This window comes from Schistocerca serialis, chromosome 4 (genome assembly GCF_023864345.2).
Source record: "Schistocerca serialis cubense isolate TAMUIC-IGC-003099 chromosome 4, iqSchSeri2.2, whole genome shotgun sequence".
NCBI lineage: Eukaryota > Metazoa > Arthropoda > Insecta > Orthoptera > Acrididae > Schistocerca > Schistocerca serialis.
The window spans coordinates 799,020,560-799,045,572 of NC_064641.1; the positions used below are offsets into that span (position 1 = coordinate 799,020,560).

The following is a 25,013-nucleotide window of genomic DNA, read 5'->3' on the forward strand; positions in this document are numbered from 1 at the left end:
TGATAAGTTTCATATACGGTCGCGAAAAGAGATGACAACACGAGAGGCCAACAACGCAGTTCAAACCGCGCTGTCAACTTATTCGAAACTTTATGTACAAGCGATATTAGAGTCGTTAGACTGGAATAGAGGTGTTAGTTCACTGATTTATGTTTATCATTAAAACATATTTGTCACTGCCTGAGAGACGAGGGAGGGGAAGGGAGGGCGTGAACATTTAACGTCCCAGTGACATCGAGAACATTGCCTTCGCAGTAGCAGCTAATTAGTTAGTTAGTAACATATTCCACGGGCCATTTTGCGCGATGGATCTAAATGAAGTAAAAAGAGTCTTTATGCATTCACATCTCAAATTAATTCGGACATACGGTTACACGCTTAACATTTCTAATACTTTTATTAAAAAAAAGAAAAAAATGTATATATATATATAGAGAGAGAGAGAGAGAGAGAGGTTAGTAATTTATACGCTCCGCTTTTACACATTACAATAATAGAAAATCTTCTACGGAATAAAATGAATTGTCAAGGAGAAACTTTCTCAGTTTGTTACCAAATTTTACTTTGCTGTTTGTGGTGGTGGTGGTGGTTAGTGTTTAACGTCCCGTCGACAACGAGATCATTAGAGACGGAGCGCAAGCTCGGGTTAGGGAAGGATCGGGAAGGAAATCGGCCGTGCCCTTTCAAAGGAACCATCCCGGCATTTGCCTGAAACGATTTAGGGAAATCACGGAAAACCTAAATCAGGATGGCCGGAGACGGGATTGAACCGTCGTCCTCCCGAATGCGAGTCCAGCGTGCTAACCACTGCACCACCTCGCTCGGTTTTTCTGTTTGTCAAACATTTTATATCACGGGGTAACGGTTCAAAATTTCTGTTACAGTATTGTGCCCTCATTTTTGTGCTAAAGGCAACCTTGTTGTAGAGTAATGAATTTCATTTTCCTTCTGATATTGTGATTATATACCTCACTCTTCCTCTTAAACTGTAGTGGATTATTTACAACAAACTTCATGAGGGAAAAATATACTGTGAAGCAGTAGTCAGAATGCCGAACTCCTTAAACAGATGTCTACAAGATGATCGTGGGTGAGCACCACATATTATTTTCACAGCACGTTTTTGCGTAATGAACACTATGTTTCTTAAAGATGAGTTACCTCAGAACATTATTCCATATGACATTACTGAACGAAAATATGTAAAATAAGTCAGCATACTGATTTGTCTCTCCTCAAGACTTGCAATGATTCTAAGTGCAAATATGACTGAAGTAAGTTGTTTTAGGAGTTACAAAATGTGTTTTTTCCAATTTTAAATTCTCATTAGTATGGAACCCTGAAAATATTGAAGTTTCCACCATATATATTATTTCCTCACAATATGTTGCACTTATTATTGCTGTAGTACGTCTAGATAAGCAGAAGTAACTATTTTTGGCCTTCTTAAAATCCAGGGTGAGACCATTCGCAGAAAACCAGTCAATGATACTTTTTACAACTTTGTTTACCTTTTCTTCTGTTTCTATACATGTGCTTGGATTGATTACAATACTACTGTCATCTGCAAAAAGAACTAATTGTGCTTGTTGTATGCAAGACGGAAGATCGTTTACATATCTGAGGAACAGTAGTGGACCTAAGACTGAACCTTGGGGAAATCCATACGTGATTCCTCCCCAGTCAGAAATACGTCCCTGAACTATAATGCTTGAATTACTAAGTACAACTCTCTATATTCGTCTGGTTAGATATGACATTATTCATACGTAGTGTACACCATCAATCCTATAAAATGTTAATTTACCTAGAAGAATACTGTGATTCACAGTCCAGTGCCTTAGAGGGGTCGCAGAAAATACCAACTGGTGTTTTCTCATTATTTAATGTTCGTAACATCTGGTTAGTGAATGTGTAAATGGTATTCTTAGTAGCGATGATATTGAAGATAAGGTGAGATACTATTCTAGAATACATTAAAAAATTTTGGAGAACGGTGTAAGTAGTAAAACAGATCGGTAATTATTGATATCTCTCTTATCACCATCCCCCAAGAGGGGTTAAACAACGGCCTATTTCAGGCTCTCTGGAAAAATGCTGTGAGTCGCATTACATATTTCAGATAAGACTGGGCTCATTACATGGGAACAGATTTTTAGTACTCTATTGGAAACACCATAAAAACTAGATGAGCTTTTATTTTTGAGAGAATGTATACTTTTCTTAATTTCAGAAGAAGTTGGTCATACATTCATGTGATTGAATTTTATGAAAGTCACGTTTTCAACATACTGTTGCGATTTCACTCTTGAACTGTTTGTCCGTATGTTTTCTCCTAGAATCAACAAATGGTTATCAGATACTGTTGCTACCTGTGACTCATCATTTATAGCCTTTCCACTCAGTTCAACTGTGTTGTGTTGTTCTGTGGCTGGTTGTACTGTCTTTCGCTACACTACATTCCATATTGTCTTAAATCTGTTGTCGGAAGTACTAATTTCTGACATTATGTGCATGTTCTCTAGTTTTTTTAATAAACTTTCTTAGTAATTTTGAGTATTTTTTGTAGTTTTAGTGTCCTTTCTGATTACTGATGCAGAAAGCTAGGATGGAAAGTAACATGGCAAAAACTATGCCCCTTACATGAAGTCATTAAAGATCAACTAACTCACGTTGAGCGAACAGTAGGGCTGAACAAAAATGACTGACAAGGCACAATGCATCTTGTAGAGCGTATAGTATGGATGTATTGGAATAATTAATGTAGGGTGATGGTTTTAAAGTAACTCACACGACATGAAAACTTTTTGGAAATGCGTCGATTTACTGGAGGCTAGTTTACCCTAGGGAAGTACTCAGAATTGACCGTGGCCGCTGGGGGAGCGGCTAAGGGAAGCGACAATAGGCAGCTTAGGGCTGCTCAAGCTCTGAGAAAGTGGTAACGGTGCGCGGCCTCTAGCCGCCTTAAGATGAATGACAGTGAGTTGGTGGTTGACCCTGACTCAACGCTGGTGTACCGGGAAACAGACAGAGTACTTGTACTAAAATGTAGACTTTCACGGCCGGAAATATGTCCATTATAATTATGCGGGCTGTTATGCCGTGGTCGGTTGACGAATTCTGTGTAAATTCCCAACGTTTCGTCTCCGACTGCGGGAGACATCTTCAAGGGGGTCCGTAGCTCAATGGAAGGTCCAACACACCCACTGGCTCGCTACTGACTGCCGCTGAATTCCGTGTCCGGGCGCTCCCACGCCGCGGCGTGACGTCACGTGTTTTGAAAACGTCAGTGCAATTGGCCGCTGTCCGTCGCCGTCGATCGCCGTTGCCATCACCCAGTAGTGGGCGGTTGGTACACATCTTCTTTAACACCGGCATCCATATGCCGTTTAATTTCACACCCTCCTCCTTACGGTTGAAATTATTGGGGTGTTTAGCGATTTCGATTGCCTCCCTGTAGAGCCTTTCGTAATATCCGCTTGTGGCCGCTAGTACTTGCGTCTCCTCGAAACGAATATTGTGGTTCCCTGGCGGGAAAGTATGCTCCGCAACAGCTGATCGTTCCGTTTCTCCTCTTCTGCAATTTCCCTTATGCTCTTCCAAACGTTTAGAATTAGTTCTTTTAGTGGTACCCACATAAACATCACCACAGCTGCATGGGATCCTATACACTCCAGCTTTTTCCAGTGGTTTGCGAGCGTCCTTGGCAGGCTTAAGGTATTCCTGTATCTTCCTCGTGGGCTTGTAAATTACGGTAATATTCCGCTTCGTCAAGATCCTCCCTATTCTTTCCGTTACATTTTTAACAAACGGCAGGAAAACCTTAGATTTTGCAGTAGCCTGTACGTCAGTATGATTTCTGCGTGGGTGCCTCAACGCACGTTTTATTTCGGCGGACGAATAACCGTTCTTCATTAGTGCATTGTGGAGATGTTCCATCTCAGCGTCGAGCAACTCAGGTTCACAAATATTTCTAGCTCTGTCCGCTAACGTCTTGATAACACCCCGCTTCTGTTGTGGGTGGTGGTTCGAATCCCGGTGCAAATAACGCAAACCCACGCACACGGACTCGTTGTAGAGGTTTTCTCCACTTGTTTTGATGGTTCTTTAAAAAGCGAGTGATGATTTCCATTTTTAAGTTCCTTCAACCCGGCTTCATTCTTTTTGTGATCCCATTTGGGGTAACCAGCTGTTCGTCTCAAGAATTTCATTTTACATGCTGTTAGTCGTTTCGGATTTTTCGCCTTTATTGTCGAGGCTTCGCTCCCAAATCACTGCACATGTCTCGCTGAGGTCTTATAAAGGCCAATTCTGCTGTGTTTCTGGACTGGGAATGGCGATGTTCCGTTATTAATGACTCCCATTGTTGTCGTATCCGTGGTGGTTCTTTCAGTAAGATCTGTTCACTCCAGAAAGGATAGTTTATTGACTAAATTTGTGATTGTGTTCACTCTTCCTCGAATTTTATTTTTCAGAAAGCTCTTACTTTGAATTTAGAATTTTCTACAGAAGACCATTGTTTTTGTTTCTCCGGTGCTAATTTCCATGCTGTATTAGTTGGTTATAATACAAAACGCTGCAAGTCATCCTTTGAAGGTGCTACAAGAGCAACTCAGCTACAAAAAGAAAGGAATCTAGCTTTGTGTTTCTGTTGACTTGAATAGGGCCGTGTGGTATTTGTTCACGCTCCTGGATCATTTTATTCACACAAATAATAAATGTAACAATAAACACGCCGAAAACGAATTCACAGAATCCAGATATTGAGGGTTCCAGTTATGCGAGAATAGATATACTGTATCTGTGTAAACATGGAGTGCATAGGGGTCTGAATATGTCATTAATGAGATGTCGAAACTGCTCGTCTGAATAAAATAGCCTCTGGAAACATGCAGCTGTTTGGCGATCTTGCTTTGATAAATATTTGGCCTGCCGCTGTCCCGTATCTACTATGGATCAACAGAGATTGACTGGTGAAACGCCGCATACTTGACATACTCAAGAATGGTTTCTGCGCCAGTCTGATCATTTATCCCCTTTCTGGACACAGATTCAATTTGTTCTGTAAATTTTGTTTATATTTTCGATAAGTTGCTGCGGAACATGATTACCTGCAAGAATCAGTAATAATTTGTTTCTGCTGACGTTATCAAAAGGTTTTTTCGAAGTCGACTATGTTTTGGGTTGTACCTTGGAGCAATTTGTTACATACGGAGTAACGTTACTTCTCTGGAATACTTTCATTTCAAAATGGAATAAGAAGATGCATTAAACTAGTGTTAGATGGCATGCTAGAGGCGAAAGTCTGAGAAGTGTTCCTAGGTACACTGCCCTATATGGCTGACAATGTTTTACATTTTATCCGTGGTAGTCCTTTTTATGGATCCATTTAGGGGGGTCCTGCACTTTTCCGTTTCTATGTCTTTTGTCCTCGCGTCTCTCCATATTTGTTGCTGTTTTGGTGTCTCATCGGATGGTTGACTCTTTCCCTTTTTTGTTGTCGTGGTCAGTCAACCAGTCTCCGGCCATCTTCTTTTCTTCTATTTCTTTCTGTCTGGTGTTCGTCTGTACTCTTCTTTTCTGTAGTGTTCGTTGCCTAATTTGTGTTCTTTAGCACCTGGGGGGGGGGGGGCAGTCTCCTTCCCCTTGGGGTTTTATCTGCTCTGCGACTTTGTCTCGCTTGTTTTTGGAATGGGGGACTGATGACCTTAGCTGTTTAGTCCCCCTTAAACATCCCAACAACCACCACCACCACCATCTGTTTCGTGGATAACAAGAGTTATACTCGAGTACAATATCTTTCCGCTCAGATTTATCTCTGATCACTCAGCCAAGAAGAGCCGCTGTCTGAGATCATTACTCTCCTAATCAAATCAAATCTGTGTGAAATCTTATGGGACTTAACTGCTAAGGTCATCAGTCCCTAATCTTACACACTGCTTAACCTAAATTATCCTAAGGACAAACACACACACCCGTGCCCGACGGAGGACTCGAACTTCCACCGGGACCAGCCGCACAGCCCTTGACTGCAGCGCCTCAGACCGCTCGGCTAATCCCGCGCGGCATTACTCTCCTAAACTAGTGACTAAGCTGCAGTATATTGTTGCAATAATACCTTGTACAATTATTGTTTTCATAACACCTGGATTATGCTAGACTCATGTACGTAGTTAAATACTTTATCGATTGGTATCCTCTTTTCCTATATACTTAGCATAATTAACTTTACCTGACTCGTGTTAATTTTATTACATGTCAGGTCAGCCACGCTCTGCTTTTAAAAATTGCGTGATGCAGACAAGTATGCTGACAGCAACCAATGTGCGGGAGTTTTTAGTGGGTAATACTCCTTAAGTTCCCTAATACTCCGTAAGTTCCATTTTTATTGTGTGGAGTAAATTTTGCTTTGTGCTTTGTTTTTCAATTGTGTTTAGACATGCCATGTATTGCAGACACTTCGGAAAGGCTACACGGCATAAATTACGTAACAGTGACCAATACAAAATAAGAGGATGTTTTAATCCTAACAATAACAGCAAGTGCAGAAAATTGATACCAGTCAAGAAATGGACCATTTTCATTGCGACACATAATTATATGGAACACTTAACAGTGGCAGGGGAACCCCATCTCTAGATTTGTTAACGAACAGCCTGAGCCAAGCACTCGAACACTCAAAATTATGCGTAGTTCGAGAAATATAGTTTACTTGGAGCGACAATGCACATAGCAGAATGAACTATTACATGGGGCGATCAGCTTGGCCAAGTGGTCAAATAGCCGTTCGAAACAATATGGATTCTGTGCACGGAGCAGAACAAGACGCACGAACAATCCATTCCAGTAATATTATAAATATGTACTTTTCAATTTACATCTTCATTGAATAATAATGGCTACTCCGCTTTTCATTTGCATCTGTTAGGCAACTAGCTTTCTATCTCTCTCTCCATCTCTGTCTCTCTCTCTCGCCCTCTCTTCATTGAATAATGTTGGCTACTCCATTTTCCATTTACATCTGTTAGCTGATTAGTTCTCTCTCTCTCTCTCTCTTTCTCACACACACACACACACACACACACACACACACACACACACACACACACTCACACGAGTGCGCGCTTCGCGATGTAGCATAGCCAGAGTGCTCTATAGTACATTGGAAAGACGACCCCTGTGCATCATTGCCTGGTAAAACGTGACGGTCATTAACGGAACCCCCATATCGGGCGAGGGTGGAGGGCATTCTCAGTAGTAATTAGTATTTGTGACTTTCGAGGCACGCTTTCTCTTCTATTTCGTACTCAAATCTTCAGGAACTGTGTTGTTTACTGATCTAGTAATCGATGGCTGACTGGAAGAGGCATTTAATTCCAAATTAAGTTATGTACGATATATATAAATGACAGAAATGATGTTTGAGAAACAGAAATAATACTAGTGAGAAACGTAAACCCTTTTCAAGGACCTCATTCATGCCCAGGATTTGTATAAAATGTGTGCACAATGTACACATGGAGTGCAGGACATCATCGCAGTGTACCTACGGCAGGAACTAATGCCCAGTTGCTGAAATACAACCATGTTCCGAGTTTAGTTTTCCAGACCTTTTGTAGTAGAAAATAAACAAGGGAAACAAATTACGTTTCCTAAATATTTATGCGTTGTAATAAAATAAAAAAGTGAATACAATGTGCTACAGGAAATGTTACAGATTTGATAGCCTCCTTCGTACTCGACAGTGTTTCTATGCAAACTGTTAACACAACTTTACCTGTTCTGTGATTACTAGTAATGTGAAAACGTATTTTCTCTCTTTGTAGTTAGTTTGATATAATATCTAGAGTGAGGAACAGCTTAAACAACCACTGAGCACTTTTACCTAATGATGGCTGCAGAACAGTGTTTATATTAAACGTAATTAGCAGAATCCAATGTTCAGGAAACCAACACGGAATGCACGATTACTTAGTATCCAATACAGCCCCGAATCCGACTAAAACTACAAATTGGCCGTACCTACAACTCGTGTATAAGGGATGATCAAAAAGTTTCATTTCGAAGTTTGTACAGTCTTGAACCGGTATGTCAATCAGGCAAAATCACCGTGGGAATTGAGACATTCATCCCGATGATGCACCAGAGAGAAGATACCCGTTTCATAAACTACTCCGTTCTGCTGCGTCCAGAAGTCCATAATTTCCTGCTGCACATCCTTGTCTACCCGTCAAGGACATTTCTAAGGGCCCGATGGCGTGACAGTCGTATGGGGAAAGATCAGAACTATAGCATGGGTGCTCGAATGCCTCCCACTTCAGTTGGTGTAACTTCTGCGTTGCGACATTTGCAATATGGGGCGTCTTGTGTTGAATCGCGACTTGGCAGACCATTCCTCAACGGTGATTTTCGACAGACATGCTGTCCCATACACACTCCGGTGTATGTCTACCGGTGTTTGTCCTTCGACAGCCAAGAAAAGAAATACAGCATGGTGATGCTGTTCAGAAAAATTTCATAAAAATGTCGCCATAATTCATGTTTCCGCATTTACTGCACGCATGTCGAAAAGACGCGAATACCATACTAATGCCTTTCCTACATTTTGGGGCCTATAGACATTTATCGTATCACGCTACGTTGCATATAAGCTGCAGCAATGCCCTAAAACGGAAACTTTTTGATTGTCCCTTATCCTCCCAACACTTTCTTTTCTTTTTGCAGCACGTTCGGACCCAATACATTAATTATAGCCGGCCGAAGTGGCCGTGCGGTTAAAGGCGCTGCAGTCTGGAACCGCAAGACCGCTACGGTCGCAGGTTCGAATCCTGCCTCGGGCATGGATGTTTGTGATGTCCTTAGGTTAGTTAGGTTTAACTAGATCTAAGTTCTAGGGGACTAATGACCTCAGCAGTTGAGTCCCATAGTGCTCAGAGCCATTTGAACCATTAATTATAGTTCCGCCATCCAATTCCTAATCAATGATCACGAATCCAGGTACCGCTTTGCGGCACTATACATCCGTATCCCAACTTCCAAACATCTTCACGTCTTATTCATTCTGTCACGCCGTGATGTAAATCAGGTAAATAAATAAATGTCGTGTGACTAGGGACTCCCGTCGGGTAGACCGTTCACTGGGTGCAAGTCTTTCGATTTGACGCCACTACGGCGACTTGCCCGGCGATGGAGATGAAATGATGCTGATTGGGACAATACAGCACCCAGCCTCTGAGCGGAGAAAATCTCCGACCCAGCCGGGAATCGAATCCGGGTCATTAGGATTCACATCCTGTCGCGCTGACCACTCTTTTTTTTTTTTTTTACATTTTGTTCGTTGGGGTTGGTCGTTGCGGACGTCACATGACATCCATTCAAGTTCGTTGTTGATCCTTCCACTCAGCTTTTTTTTATTACAGAGGCCAACCAGCTCTCTGACCGAACACGCTGAGCTACCGTGCCGGCTTCCACTCAGCTACCGGGGGCGGACACGTCAATCTGGTTCCAATACCTAACGATGAAATCCATCCCGAGGTATACCCTTCTTTCCAGCCCCGTCGCAGCGCCCCGCCTGATACCACCTTCCATTTCTCTCCCTTTCCCTTTGTCCCTATCAATGACTCTGATTATCTACCTGCGGTTGCACACGGCCCCATAGGCACATCCATCATTCCACCTCCATCATGAATGTTATCATTTTCACGCACACCATTCCCGGCGTCGTGAAATCTTGACATCAACGACGATTTTTAAATGTAATGTAAAGTCATTATATATATATATATATATATATATATATATATATATATATATATACATATATATATGTGTGTGTGTGTGTGTGTGTGTGTGTGTGTATGTGTGTTACAAATATGTACAAAAGATTTTCTCCGTTCCCAACCCGCACTTTTGTTGGGAACTGAAATAGGGAGAAAGGGAAAAAATTGCGTTCAAGACAGTTCGCTGAAATATGTCATTTCGCACCATATTTCGTTTGCTGGATACGACCTCCTGTTATTTTGCACTTCGCACCCCATCTGTTTGGACTACTTTCGCTAGCTCACGACGACTTCGAACTTTCAGAACTTCCTTGACGTACGAGATTCGAATTTTTCTGTTTCTCCCACTTTCTTTGAGAGTATGAATGCAGAGCTTAGTGACAGTTCCGTCGCACTTAATGGCTCGTTCGCTTCGAGCAGTGTTTTTGCATGAGCTGAGATACTATAGTGCAATTGCCAATAATTAGCTTATTTTGTGTCTGTTTGTTGTCTTGTTCTTTTACACAGATATAGAACTTGAACGCTTATCACCCATGCACAGAGGTAAGACTTGCTAGGAGATTAATTTGGGAAGATGCTTCGAGGCGATACGAAAATACTTGTCATAATCATAGCAGAGCCATTGCAAATTTGATCTAACGGAGAAGGATTAGCAGATAGTAACCAAAATTGAAAGTGAATTGGAATTGAGACACAGATAACATTGAGTGCTATCCGTAAACGGTAATAGCATTTTTCTTGACTATCAGAACAATTTTGCAGCTTACCGTGACCTGTTAGGGCCTGTGGCATCATGTGTCATAGCTTGGTCTCATGAAGCAGTCTCTCCGACTTGCCGGCCGATGTGGCCGAGCGGTTCTAGGCGCTACAGTCTGGAACAGCGCGACTGCTGCGGTCGCAGGTTCGAATTCTGCCTCTGTCATGGATGTGTGTGTGATGTCCTTAGGTTAGTTGGGTTTAAGTAATTCTGAGTTCTAGGGGACTGAACACCTCAGCAGTTAAGTCCCATAGTGCTCTGAGCCATTTGAACCATCTCGCCGGCTTGGTTTTGCACTCACTGATCACGGAAGAGTACAGTCCAGATATCCGGCCACACACATCGCTCAGCTAATCTCCACGCGAGATTAAAAAGATCGCGCAGACGTTGCGTGACGAAGACAAAAGTTCTAGCATTCCAATGACAATAACGTTTGCAGTGCACGAAGTAGTGGTGTATGCCCTCCGTCTGTTGCTGGCGAAGTCTTGAAGTGCCGGCAGGCAGGAGGGATGGCAGGGAACGCTCCTCGTCTCCTTAATGGACGGGGAGGAAGCAAAGTGCGTCACCGTTTGCCAGGCCGGAAGAGAGTGTGTTTGCACGGCTCAGGGGGCGCCCCGTCTTCCAGCGACGTCGGCGTCACGGAGTTAGCCCACTCCTTGATCCTGTAACTTATAAATGGGCGCCTACCGAGGTACGGTGACGTTAGCCGAGACGCATCCAACACCCGATGAAGAAAGCTACAAACATTGCGCACTGCTGGTCGCAGACGACGCTCAGATACAAGCGAATGATACTTATTATTCAGCTACGCAATATCAGCCTCTTATCTCTGTGATTTCATACTGGTAATGTCGTCAAGCCGTTAAGATTTGTTGGATATACGAAATGAATAAACCACGTTAAAGTAAGTACGAGATCTCGTACCACTTCTCTGAAGTATACGCGGCAGTATGGTCCGCAAACAGCCTCACTGTGTTGCTAATATCATGCGACGAGCTGTTTGTGTTCAGACTGAGTCGCGAAGGGGTAACAGCCCTTTCACGTCATGAACGAGGTTGCCGGCAAATGTCAGTAAGGTTCGACTACTATTGATTTCATTCTGTGGGGAACATTCGAAGATGCAGTCCACCATGAAGACTGTGAACTTCTCACCCTTTTTAGACCAATAAAATTAAACTCTTGTTTTTTAATTGGGGAATTAGATTTAATTACATTTTCTACAGCTACATCTACATTTGTGCTCCGCAAGCCACCCAACTGTGTGTGGCGGAGGGCACTTTACGTGCCACTGTCATTACCTCCCTTTCCTGTTCCAGTCGCGTATGGTTCGCGGGAAGAACGACTGTCTGAAAGCTTCCGTGCGCGCTCGAATCTCTCTAATTTTACATTCGTGATCTCCTCGGGAGGTATAAGTAGGGGGAAGCAATATATTCGATACCTCATCCAGAAACGAACCCTCTCGAAACCAGGCGAGCAAGCTACACCGCGATGAAGAGCGCCTCTCTTGCAGAGTCTGCCACTTGAGTTTGTTAAACATCTCCGTAACGCTATCACGGTTACCAAATAACCCTGTGACGAAACGCGCCGCTCTTCTTTGGATCTTCTCTATCTCCTCCGTCAACCCGATCTGGTACGGATCCCACACTGATGAGCAATACTCATGTATAGGTCGAACGAGTGTTTTGTAAGCCACCTCCTTTGTTGATGGACTACATTTTCTAAGGACTCTCCCAATGAATCTCAACCTGGTACCCGCCTTACCATCAATTAATTTTATATGATCATTCCACTTCAAATCGTTCCGCACGCATACTCCCAGATATGTTACAGAAGTAACTGCTACCAGTGTTTGTTCCGCTATCCTATAATCATACAATAAAGGATCCTTCTTTCTATGTATTCGCAATACATTACATTTGTCTATGTTAAGGGTCAGTTGCCACTCCCTGCACCAAGTGCCTATCCGCTGCAGATCTTCCTGCATTTCGCTACAATTTTCTAATGCTGCAACTTCTCTGTATACTACAGCACCATCCGCGAAAAGCCGCATGGAACTTCCGACACTATCTACTAGGTCATTTATATATATTGTGAAAAGCAATGGTCCCATAACACTCCCCAGTGGCACGCCAGACATTACTTTAACGTTTGTAGACGTCTCTCCATTGAGAACAACATGCTGTGTTCTGTTTGCTAAAAACTCTTCAATCCAGCCACACAGCTGGTCTGATATTCCGTAGGCTCCCACTTTGTTTATCAGGCGACAGTGTGGGACTGTATCGAACGCCTACCCGAAGTCGAGGAAAATAGCATCTAGCTGGGAGCCTGTATCTAATATTTTCTGGGTCTCATGAACAAATAAAAGGAGTTAGGTCTCACACGATCGCTGTTTCCGGAATCCATGTTGATTCCTATAGAGTAGATTCTGGGTTTCCAGAAATGACATGACACTCGAGCAAAAAAAAATGTTCTAAAATTCTACAACAGATCGACGTCAGAGATATAGGTCTATAGTTTTGCGCATCTACTCGACGACCCTTCTTGAAGACTGGGACTACCTGTGCTCTTTTCCAATCATTTGGAAACTTCCGTTTCTCTAGAGACTTGCGGTACACGGCTTTTAGAAGGGGGGCAAGTTCTTTCGCGTTCTGTGTAGAATGGAATTGGTATTCCGTCAGGTCTAGTGGACTTTCCTCGGTTGAGTGATTCCAGTTGCTTTTCTATTCCTTGGACACTTATTTCGATTTCAGCCTTTTTTTCGTTCGTGCGAGGATTTAGAGAAGGAACTGCAGTGCGGTCTTCCTCTGTGAAACAGCTTTGGAAAAAGGTGTTTAGTATTCCAGCTTTCGCGTGTCATCCTCTGTTTCAACGCCATTATCATTCCACAGTGTCTGGATATACTGTTTCGAGCCACTTACTGATTTGACGTAAGACCAGAACTTCCTAGGATTTTCTGTCAAGTCGGTACATAGAATTTTACTTTAGAATTTACTGATCGCTTCACGCATAGCCCTCCTTACGCTAACTTTGACATCGTTTAGCTTCTGTTTGTCTGAGAGGTTTCGGCTGCGTTTAAATTTGCAGTGAAGCTCTCTTTGCTTTCGCGGTAGTTTCCTAACTTTGTTGTTGAACCACGGTAGATTTTTCCCGTCCCTCACAGTTTTACTCGGCACGTACCTGTCTAAAACGGATTTTACGATTGCCTTGAACTTTTTCCATAAACACTCAACATTGTCAGTGTCGGCACAGAAATTTTCGTTTTGATCTGTTAGGTAGTCTGAAATCTGCGTCCTATTACTCTTGCTAAAGAGATAAACCTTCCTCCCTTTTTTTATATTCCTATTTACTTCCATATTAAGGGATGCGGCAACGGCCTTATGATCACTGATTCCCTGTTGTGCGCTTACAGAGTCGGAAAGTTCTGGTCTGTGTGTTATCAAGTAGGTTCAAGATGTTATCTCCACGAGTCGGTTCTCTGTTTAATTGCTCGAGGTAATTTTCGGATAGTGCACTCCTTTTTCCCGAGTACAAGGTCCTTTTTCATAGTGGAGAATGGATACTATCATTTAATAATCCAAGCATATATTGGAGCAGGCCTGTGTATTCGAGGTCTGTGTTGTGGCCGCTGATGAGATATTACAGGAGTGGCCACCAAAACAGTCGGAATCGATACCATGCGAGATATTGCTTTAGTCTGATTCAAATTACATGTCAGTTGACGCCTGTTGCTTACCGTTACAATGTTGCCACATCTGCTGTCGCTCAGTTAAACGCGACACCCGTACATGGCGGGTCACTTTGTCCTGAAGTGCTCGTCATGTATCGCAGAGAAACGTTGGAAGCGGCTGCCATCACATCTGGTGCGAAGGGATGGAACTCTGTCCGCAGCTGATTGTAATTGACCAATAACTGAACTGTGCAGACGACACGTTTTGTAGCCCTGAATTTACACTCATGTCCTAACCTAACCGCAACTTAGTGATGTGCGATGTATCTGAGAAAACAGCGGTCAACAACCTGTGGCAGAACTATTAATCACGCTCGCTTTGTTCATGGCAGTTGTTTAAAGCAGACCTCTATGAGCAAAAAAGAGACAGGAAAATAAAATTTTCAGTACTAAAAGTGAACTGTAACTTCCCGTTTTCATCGGTTACCTGAAACTGCCCTCGTACTGTAAGAGCTGATGCGATATCGACCGATGCGTAATGGCACTTGGTTACAGGTTATAGGCGACACAGGTAGATTCCAAATGAAAAAATAATGATAGGAAGAAAATAAGAGTAAATAAAAAAGTCTACCCGATGGTGAAAATGTTGCAACAAAAGATTAAAAATAAAGAAATTACATTTAAACCATCTGATTGAAAATAATAATAATCAGAGTCAATTGTATAAAAATCTACAAATAAAAAAAATTATATTAACTAACAAGAGTCGAACCCAATACCTTCTGCATCTCACGATTATAACTTAACCATTGCGCTACTGCATAACTTAAGTTGACAGTGTTACCGTAGTTCCCCTATAGAACCAGTCACAACAATGATTTGCTGCCTTCAAAAAGTTCGGCCTCACGCAATGTCGTATAAAGTTTATCTATTGTAGGCCAATCTGCGTGATGATAATAATTGATTAGGTGACGCCGAATCGCGTCTTCTGCGAAATTATTCAGCAGCATTCGACTAACGCTGTGTACGAAACGTGCGTATTTCGTTAGTGTTGTTTTTGGGGTGATAATCATGTCTGATGAAATATGAAATAAAGGGGGCAGACCCAGGACTCAGGATGCAAACACAAAGAAGAAAATCCAGACACGGAATTGGAAGTGAAGTGACCATTTGATGTGGCAGTTTGGCCACAGTGAACCTTTCGGGCTGGTCTTGAGCGCTCTGACAAGAGGAAGACAGCTTCAACACGTCAAGTGTCAACTATCAAGTAATTTTAATGGGACTATAGTTTGTTGAAAGTGCTTACAAGGTAAGCGCGATCTCGAACGTACAGACGCACACAAATATGTGCTTAGAATATAAAACACTCGCCCCAAAAGCACTCGTATGAGCCACTCCCATGTACGAGTAATACTGCGCGTCTCACCACGAGGGACATACCAATGATCAACTATTCGAGGTCTGAGAGGGGAACTTTGGTAAGAAGGAGAAACATTATGTCGATATAACAGGACTAAAAACACACCGAAGACAACAAATAATATTGATGGTGTTGAGACAGCAACCAGCCGCACATTTATTTTCAGTTCCTTTATTCAAAAGGTACCGTAAATAAATAAAGGAACTGAAAATAAATGAGTAGCTGGTTTCTGTCTCAACACCATCAACATTTGTCTTCAAATAACAGCCACAGTCTCCAACCATGTCATCATATGACAAAATTGCAATAAATAATAGCCAGTTTCTTCATGTGCACAACTTTGGGCTACATAATCTCTACATAAGAAGGATTGTTGATTTTGTAAGACTACAATGTGAAAAACCAAGTAAGGTTACAAGATCACCAGTTCATCATTTGAGTTCACTTTGTGCTATACAGAAATCTTTGTGCACGCATGTACAAGACTATGTTAACAATATGCTTGGCATAATGCAGGCTATGACACTGACGTATCAATATCAATATCAACTATCAATATCAACGTTTGAAAGCCTAACTAGTGTGTCGTTTGATACTGGACTGCTTGAATGCGGAAGTGATGTTGAATATGAAAAATTTGCCTTAGTCACAAGTACATTCTCTTGCGTAGCACTTTGCTTAGACCCCTGCTCTATTTCGTATTTCCACGTGAAATCCCCATACATGAAAGTCAATGTCCTGACTGATTACCGAGCGAGGTGGCGCAGTGGTTAGCACACTGGACTCGCATTCGGGAGGACGACGGTTCAATCCCGTCTCCGGCCATCCTGATTTAGGTTTTCCGTGATTTCCCTAAATCGCTTCAGGCAAATGCCGGGATGGTTCCTTTGAAAGGGCACGGCCGATTTCCTTCCCCATCCTTCCCTAACCCGAGCTTCCGCTCCGTCTCTAATGACCTCGTTGTCGACGGGACGTTAAACACTAACATCCTTCTCCTCCTCCTCCTCCTCTTCCTGACTGATTAACTGACTTAATGACTCATCATCACCTGCCCAAAACCGCTAAGTTAGAAACTTGAAATTACGAGAAGTGCCGATCTTACACTGTAGGAATAGTTTAAGAAGGAATTTTTCAAAATTCGAACACTAGTGGGTGAAAGGGGGACGAAGGTTTTCTTTTCTTTTTCTGAAAAATGTCGCTATTACGCCCGTTTTGAAGCAAGACGTAGAAAAAAAGGTATTTGGTTTCTTGGTCAGAAATAAAGAAATTCGTTTTTTTGAAATTTAACTCTATGGTGGTAAAAAAAGTGGGTGAAAGCTTTATTTGTAAATGTGTCATTATTAAAGAACTACTGAAGTATTTTAAAGCTACGTCTATGAACATTGATATTTCATTTCCCGGTTAAAAAAAAATTGTTCAGTGTTTTTAGAAACTGGGCCCCTAAGGGTGTGAAAAAGGGGATGAGATTTTTTATGAAAACATTTTATTGTGAAAGCATTTTTAAAGCTAAATCTATGAACATTTAAATTTGACTTCTTAGTCAGAAATAAAAAAATACCTGTCTTTCTATTTTTGGAAATTCAACCCCTATGGGAGTAACACGGAGATGAAGGTTTGTATGGAAATGTTTCATTGTGCAGGCATTTTTGAAGCTAAATCTATGAAAACTTGTATTTGGCTTCTCTGTTAGAAATAAAACATACGCATGTCACTGTTTTGGACATTCAACCCCTAAGGGCGTGAAATAGGGTCAGACTGATTCACTGACTCATCATCGCCCAGGCCAAACCGTTAAGGATAGGAACTTTAAGTTTGAAGGGGGTGTGGAACGTACACTGCAGGCATCGTTTAAGAAGGAATTGTCCGAAATTCGACTCTGAAGGTGATGAAATGGTTTCTGAAAATGTGTCCCTATTAAGGCAATTTTGGAGCTAGAAGTACGAAAACTGATATTTGTTTTCCCATAAAAAGTACATGTTTCAGCATTTCTGGAAATTCAACCACTGCGGTGGTAAAACAGAGTGTGAAAGTTTCATTGAAAACAAATAATTACTAAAAAACTACTACAGGATTTTTAATGTTACATCCATAACAACTGGTATCTCACTTCACGTGTTTCAGTGTTTCTGGAAATTCAACCCCTAAGGGAGTAGAGTAGTGGATGAAAATTTTTGAGAAAATATTTCGCTACATTAAAAAATTTTAAAGCTATATTTATGAAAATTGTGCTTTCACTTCTCGATTAGACACAAAGAAATATTTGTTAGGGGATGAAAGTTGCTATGGAAAAATCTTCACAAGGACGGAAAAGTCATAATTAACAAAAACTTTGGACTTCAGCTACCACAATCGCTTTTCGGTCAGAAGTTCATTCGGAAAAGGCTGGTTCAAATGGCTCTGAGCACTATGGGACTCAACTGCTGTGGTCATAAGTCCCCTAGAACTTAGAACTAATTAAACCTAACTAACCTAAGGACATCACACACATCCATGCCCGAGGCAGGATTCGAACCTGCGACCGTAGCGGTCGTGCTGTTCCGGACTGTAGCGCCTTTAACCGCTCGGCCACGCCGGCCGGCTCATTCGGAAAAGACCATGCTTATGTGGCCTTGATTAGCGTGAGAAGCTGAGAAGGTGTTGCAATTTGTGAGCGTGAAATTCGATTAAATAAAAACAAAAAAAGGCTCTGCAGGCCATACAGCCTACACGTGCGAAGCAGCGGGCGCTAAGCTAGAACTAAATAACTGCGCAGCACTATGAGGTCAGTAGAAAAAGTGTTTTGTTCAGATATGTGGTGTGCTGAGATAGCAAACAAGAAGAGTTTTCGACCAGAAGACCCGTGGCGTCCGTCCGCAGCAGGGACTTAGCTGCGCGCAAACCAATCACGCTGTCCGCGAGTATCATTCCTCCTGGAGCGGCAGCGCCTCCAGGAAGAGAGACGCGCGCTTAAGCAACCGTGTACGAGCAGAAGTAGCCAGCTGCAAGTTGTAAGCCAGTCAGGGTCTTGCTAGGGAGCTTCTGCAAAATCTTCGTCGTGTATTCAAGTTGTCGAGCCAGACGGAAACAGTGGCCGGTAGGTAGACAGTGTTTAGACAGCAGAAACAGAACAGTGAATAGAACTACCCTGTATGGACAAAGACCGCCTGATCAAAAAATTTAACTGAGTGCTGTGAGTGTGGAACTTTTCTTCGAATAGTACGGCAAGGCAAATTGCTTTTCTTCTAGCTTTAGTTCAGAGAACATTAGTTAGTCTGTGTTCATGGAACTCAGTCAGGACGCTTAGGCTAAACCTGCATTCTATAATTGCTGTAACCAGCGTGAGCAATGTTTAGTAATGTATTGTACTGTTCACTACTATGTGTTACTTCCGTTGGGTGTGTGCCGCCATAAAACCCACACATCCGTTCTAAAGGGACGTCTTTATTAGTCTTTTTTGTATCTTGTTTCTTAATCTTACCAAAGTTCCTCTTTTAGATCTTTAATTGATAATTATTCTAATTGTTCACACAGTAAGATGCATAGTTTTACTTGGGATTGGCTCATAGCACTGTTTTTTGGGAGGAGCGATTTATGTTCTACGCACATTTCCGTGCTGTTTTTAGCGTCGAAGATCACGTGTTTCTTTTGTTAGAAGTATGATCGCTGAGGTTATAACATGTCCCTCTTAAAAAGAGCACCGAAGGAGCTACATGAATGAGACAGGTGATTGCTCATAAGAAACATTAAGGGTAAGCCTCGAATAAGAGAATCTAAAATTAGAATCCAGGCGCTGAAAGAGAGTGGTAAGTACGTGAATCAAATCTTCGGAGGGTTGTCAAGAAGGATGGCTATAACGAAAGAGCGAGAAGGGAAAAGACACACATGAGCCAAGTGAGCCAAGGCACAAGGCTCTAGCTCGCATGGGGTCACATTAACAAAGCGTCACAATGGTGGAATGATGTCATTCTTTCTGACGACAGAAAATCTCCATCGTGGTTTCAATAGATGGCAGAACGGCGGTGCAGTGAAAGCCAAATGACGATGTTCTGGTTAAGTAATTGCTACCCTCTCTAGAATGAGGTGAAAGATGGGTTTTGATACGGGTATGCAGTCAACTGGAGTGAGGAAATGACTTGCATTGACAGAACTTAAATAATAAATTGAAGAAAAATCTACACAGAAGTGCAGAAAATTTTGGGATTAGTGCTACGTTCGATTTTTTTCCTGAGATAATGCTTGAAGCACGATTTACACCTTGTACAAGAAGAGCTTCATTGCGGCTGTGCGAAAAATTGTTAGAAATCACCTCAGCCGCTAGATCTTAGCTCCAGAGTGAATTTTTGGGAGGAATTCGAGAGACAGCTCAGGCGAACTAGTATACCCTCAAAAGTATATCCATACAAAAGGCTGAAGAAGGAATGGTAACTAAGTGAGTTGCGCAGAACAGAGTTTGAGGTCGGTTACGAAGTTGAAGGGATAGTTCACTAAGTGTAGCGTTGTAATATTTTCCTATATTTGATAACAATTATGCTGTGACCGAATATTGAAGACACAATGATGTTAAGCTGTGAAATACTGAAATTTCGATGTAACTGTGGTCGATGTTTCTGCACTATTCGCAAATAAATCAAATATAGAAACGATAAAATTATTAACAAAGGACTTTTCACAATAACTGAGTAAAAAGCCAGAAAGATTTGAACTGCTGGATACTGGAACTGTGTAGCGATAGCGGAAAATCGAATGCTTAACTAACTTTTCACTGCCGTGCGGAGTGGCCGTTCAGTTTGCGGCGCTATGCACGGATTGCGAGGCCCCTACCGCCGGAGATTCGGGCATGGGTGTATCTGTTGTTCTTAGCATAAGTTTAAGTTAGTTTAAATGCTGTTAAGTCTAGGAACCGATGACCTCAGCGGTTTGGTCTCTCAGGAGTTCACGCACACTAACTTTTCACTAGAGCTGAATGATATTCGAGCCGTTTTTGAGCTGTAGTCAACAATCATGGCAATTACAGAGCGTTCAATGTTTTTTATGCAGAACTTCCTTCAGGATACCCTGTTTTCTTGCAGGTGGGAAAACACGAATCTTAATGTGGTGGCCTTGTCTTCGATACCGTTAGTTTTATTAGGAATTTCGTCGGGAAGAAACCTCTGTCGGCACCCGAAATGTTTCATATGTTGTAACCTATCTATAACAAATAAAGCCTATGTTCATCTGTGAAAATGGACTCCATAACCAACCTGAGCTATCAGTAATCGGAACCTAACCTGCATAAACTGTGTGCGTGTTGTATGAGTGTCTGTTTCACTGTCATTTAAGCCCTCAACAGATTGTTGCACGAAAAACTTAAAACTAACATTTGGATAAGCTATCAGACTGCGTATTTGAATAAGAATTTACAAGTGATATAGAACCTGGATTTTGCAACGGAATTCACGGGGTTACAGTACATGACATGGTGTGGTGTGTTAATGTCTCTCTTTCGGCCCTAAATTTTGCGCTCACCTTACAGAAATTCGTAGCAGCGTGCAGCATGACTTGGTCGAACTGTCGCTTGCATTTGACTCGCGCGGTGAGGGTGCAAGGGCTGCGCAAGAAACTACGAATGAGCCACAACAATGTGCTATGCTTTTCTTAAAATTTAAATTGTCTGAAACAGTGGCGGCGGTTGTGTAAGAGCAGAAGAGCACGTAAACATCCTTAACTTCTGACACCTTGAAGGATTTATTGGTTTCCTTTCAATGCTGTTAAACGTAATGCACATGCGGTAATATGTAATAAACGACACTAAATCGATCGCGCTGTGCTACATTGCTCCTTTGGACCGGTGGAACTTGGCAACGTGATCGTGTGAGCGTTGAGCGTGCCGAGTTTCTGATGTCATTGCGTGGAACAGCACGTTCGGGAGTCTTCCCGAGCGTGCAGAGCAATGTCTAGCATGTCAGATATTCTGAGCGTGAGTTTGAGCGTTGACCAATCAGATGGCACAAAGCCGCCTACGTCACATGCACGCCATCTCCCTTCAGCATTGAGCTGTGAGACGCCATATTGGCATTCAGTTCAAACTTATACGTGTATATGTCTTTTCTGAGCACCAGCAAATTGAGAATCACTCTAAAACCCGCTGTTAACTGCGTGATTCGTTGCAATAAAATAATGAGACATCATATTCGTGGCAATAGAATTATTGTAACTTGTGTATTATGAGAGTATGACATTTGAAGGTAGCGACACACTGAGGATCCACCAAAAACGCATTGTTCTTGGTACAATTTGTTATAATTAAATTTCAGTTAGTAACATAGCACTTAGCAAGTGGCAACATATTAGAATTGGCAACAATTGAATTGTTGTCACTATAGTGTAGCAAGTAGCATTGATGATGGTTCGCGTCTCGCAAAATGTACATATTTTTTTCCTAACATTTGCGTATATAAAAGGTTCAGATACTTGATTATTAGTTTAATGTAAGTATATACTACAATATTTGATGTTATGTAAGTATAAGTTCACCTTTTTTTTTGAGGAGTGAGTTTGTTCGATTTGTCTAATCTACAGGACAGCTTGCGCTACTTGTATAAAGATATTTTGTTCCTTTTTTCTTTTGAGTTCGTAACTTACATGTTGTAAAGATTCTGCTACTGGATGGGAACAGTGATAAAGTAAGAATGACCTTAGGATTTTACTAAAACGTGGGAATGATAAAATAGTGTTTGTCATATGTGGAGAACTATCGCAAATTTGTGTCGCACTGTTTATAATATAACTTTTATAATCCTGTGTCCTTATTAACAGGACATGGAACTCTCCTTTTTGTCTTAAAACATGTACATCGATATTGAAGTTTTTATTTGTGTATATTACATATGGAACAACGTTACTAGGATATGAACAATGGAGGACATGTTCGTTTTAATAGAGATAACGGAATTTTTTGCGCGCCTGTTAGGTAAACAGTGTGATTTGCGAGCTAGAAACATCTCACAACTGCCGCTGGAGTGCGCTGCGATCGTGTATACCACGTTGGGGTCGCATCGTTCCTGAACCTGGCCCGCTCAACGTTAACGTTCGACAGCACGGTTCGTGTGCCAACGGCTTAACCGATTTGTAACAGTTAGTTGCGTCACTGTGGTGCCAACTGCTGCTCAAATTGCTGCTGCAGATGCAGAACGATGCGACAGAGCCGTACGCTGAACACGATGGTCTTCCCATTCGGTAGCGCCACGTGGCCGTCCGGAGGCCGTCTCCTTGCAGCCGTACATTCTGTGATCACCATAGCTGGCAATCAACTACACTAGCTTCATTCCCGCCAGGTCTTTCTGCAGTATCACAGAAGGAACATCCAGCTTCTCGTAGCCCGATTACACACCCTCGTTCAAACTCAGTGAGGTGTTAATAACGGCGTTTATGTGGCGTTAAAGGGTTCTTGACTAACATCAACTCACCACGCCCAATCTCAAAGGTAACTAACGCTCACGACCGTTACAGCGTGTATATAAAGCAAACATTTTTTGCATCCTCAAAGTTGCGCTACTAGCGCCACTCTTACGCGACTAGCACAGAATTTGAATAGACATCATCTCTGAAATAGTCCATTAAATTTCGGACATGCTGCCGCGCAAATAAAATTTCCTCCACTGATCTTTCGGCCGTGTATCGTCCGGCCATCCTCAGAGTGAGTCACAAGACTGACGACAAGATGCCAACCGCGGCCTTATACGAGGTGCATTCAAGTTCTAAGGCCTCCGATTTTTTTTTCTCCGGACTGGAAAGAGATAGAAACATGTGCATTGTTTTAAAATGAGGCCGCGTTCATTGTCAATACGTCCCAGAGATGGCAGCACCGTATGGCAGATGGAATTTTACCGCCAGCGGCGAGAATGAGAACTGTTTTAAATACTTAAAATGGCGACGTTTTCCTTACTTGAACAGCGTGCAATCATTCGTTTTCTGAATTTGCGTGGTGTGAAACCAATTGAAATTCATCGACAGTTGAAGGAGACATGTGTTGATGGAGTTATGGATGTGTTGAAAGTCCGTTCGTGGGTGCGACAGTTTAATGAAGGCAGAACATCGTGTGACAACAAACCGAAACAACCTCGGGCTCGCACAAGCCGGTCAGACGACATGATCGAGAAAGTGGAGACAATTGTTTTGGGGGATCGCCGAATGACTGTTGAACAGATCGCCTCCAGAGTAGGCATTTCTGTGGGTTCTGTGCACACAATCCTGCATGATGACCTGAAAATGCGAAAAGTGTCATCCAGGTGGGTGCCACGAATGCTGACGGACGACCACATGGCTGCCCGTGTGGCATGTTGCCAAGCAATGTTGACGCGCAACGACAGCATGAATGGGACTTTCTTTTCGTCGGTTGTGACAATGGATGAGACATGGATGCCATTTTTCAATCCAGAAACAAAGCGCCAGTCAGCTCAATGGAAGCACACAGATTCACCGTCACCAAAAAAATTTCGGATAACCTCCAGTGCTGAAAAAATGATGGTGTCCATGTTCCGGGACAGCGAGGGCATAATCCTTACCCATTGCGTTCCAAAGGGCACTACGGTAACAGGTGCACCCTACGAAAATGTTTTGAAGAACAAATTCCTTCCTGCACTGCAAAAAAAAAACGTCCGGGAAGGGCTGCGCGTGTGCTGTTTCACCAAGACAACGCACCCACACATCGAGCTAACGTTACGCAACAGTTTCTTCGTGATAACAACTTTGAAGTGATTCCTCATGCTCCCTACTCACCTGACCTGGCTCCTAGTGACTTTTGGCTTTTTCCAACAATGAAAGACACTCTCCGTGGCCGCTCATTCACCAGCCGTGCTGCTATTGCCTCAGCGATTTTCCAGTGGTCAAAACAGACTCCTAAAGAAGCCTTCGCCGCTGCCATGGAATCATGGCGTCAGCGTTGTGAAAAACGTGTACGTCTGCAGGGCGATTACGTCGAGAAGTAACGCCAGTTTCATCGATTTCGGGTGAGTAGTTAATTAGAAAAAAAGTCGGAGGCCTTACAACTTGAATGCACCTCGTATGCTCCACCGCGGCAGTACTGCGCAGGCGGGTCACAAATGCTGGTCGGCGGCAAAGAAATACGCTTACACATGCGCCGCCCGTGGCGAAGGCGTACAGACATTTGATTCGCTTATCGATGTATGATCGGCGACGGTGACCCGAAGACCCGAATTCCATGCTTTGTCCAAGTTAAAACCATGTGAAAGCAACACACACAAATCTATGTCTTCATGCCAGTAGCTGCTATCACCTTTCCTTAAGACCTTAGTGCATAGGGCGCACCGTATATCCGATAAAGACAATTTGCAAGAAGAGCTCACATACTTCAGGAGCATTTTTTAATCGAATGGATTTTGCCTGCAACCAATTCGTAGAGCATTCAGTGCA

At 42.5% G+C, this 25,013-nt stretch overlaps 1 non-coding gene across 1 annotated transcript; it reads right to left on the reverse strand.

The window, feature by feature from the left end:
* Positions 1–749: 749 nt before the first annotated feature.
* Positions 750–822, reverse strand: Trnaa-cgc (transfer RNA alanine (anticodon CGC)). Its single transcript has one exon. It is a non-coding gene; the product is annotated as a tRNA-Ala (tRNA).
* Between the last annotated feature and the right edge of the window lie 24,191 nt (positions 823–25,013).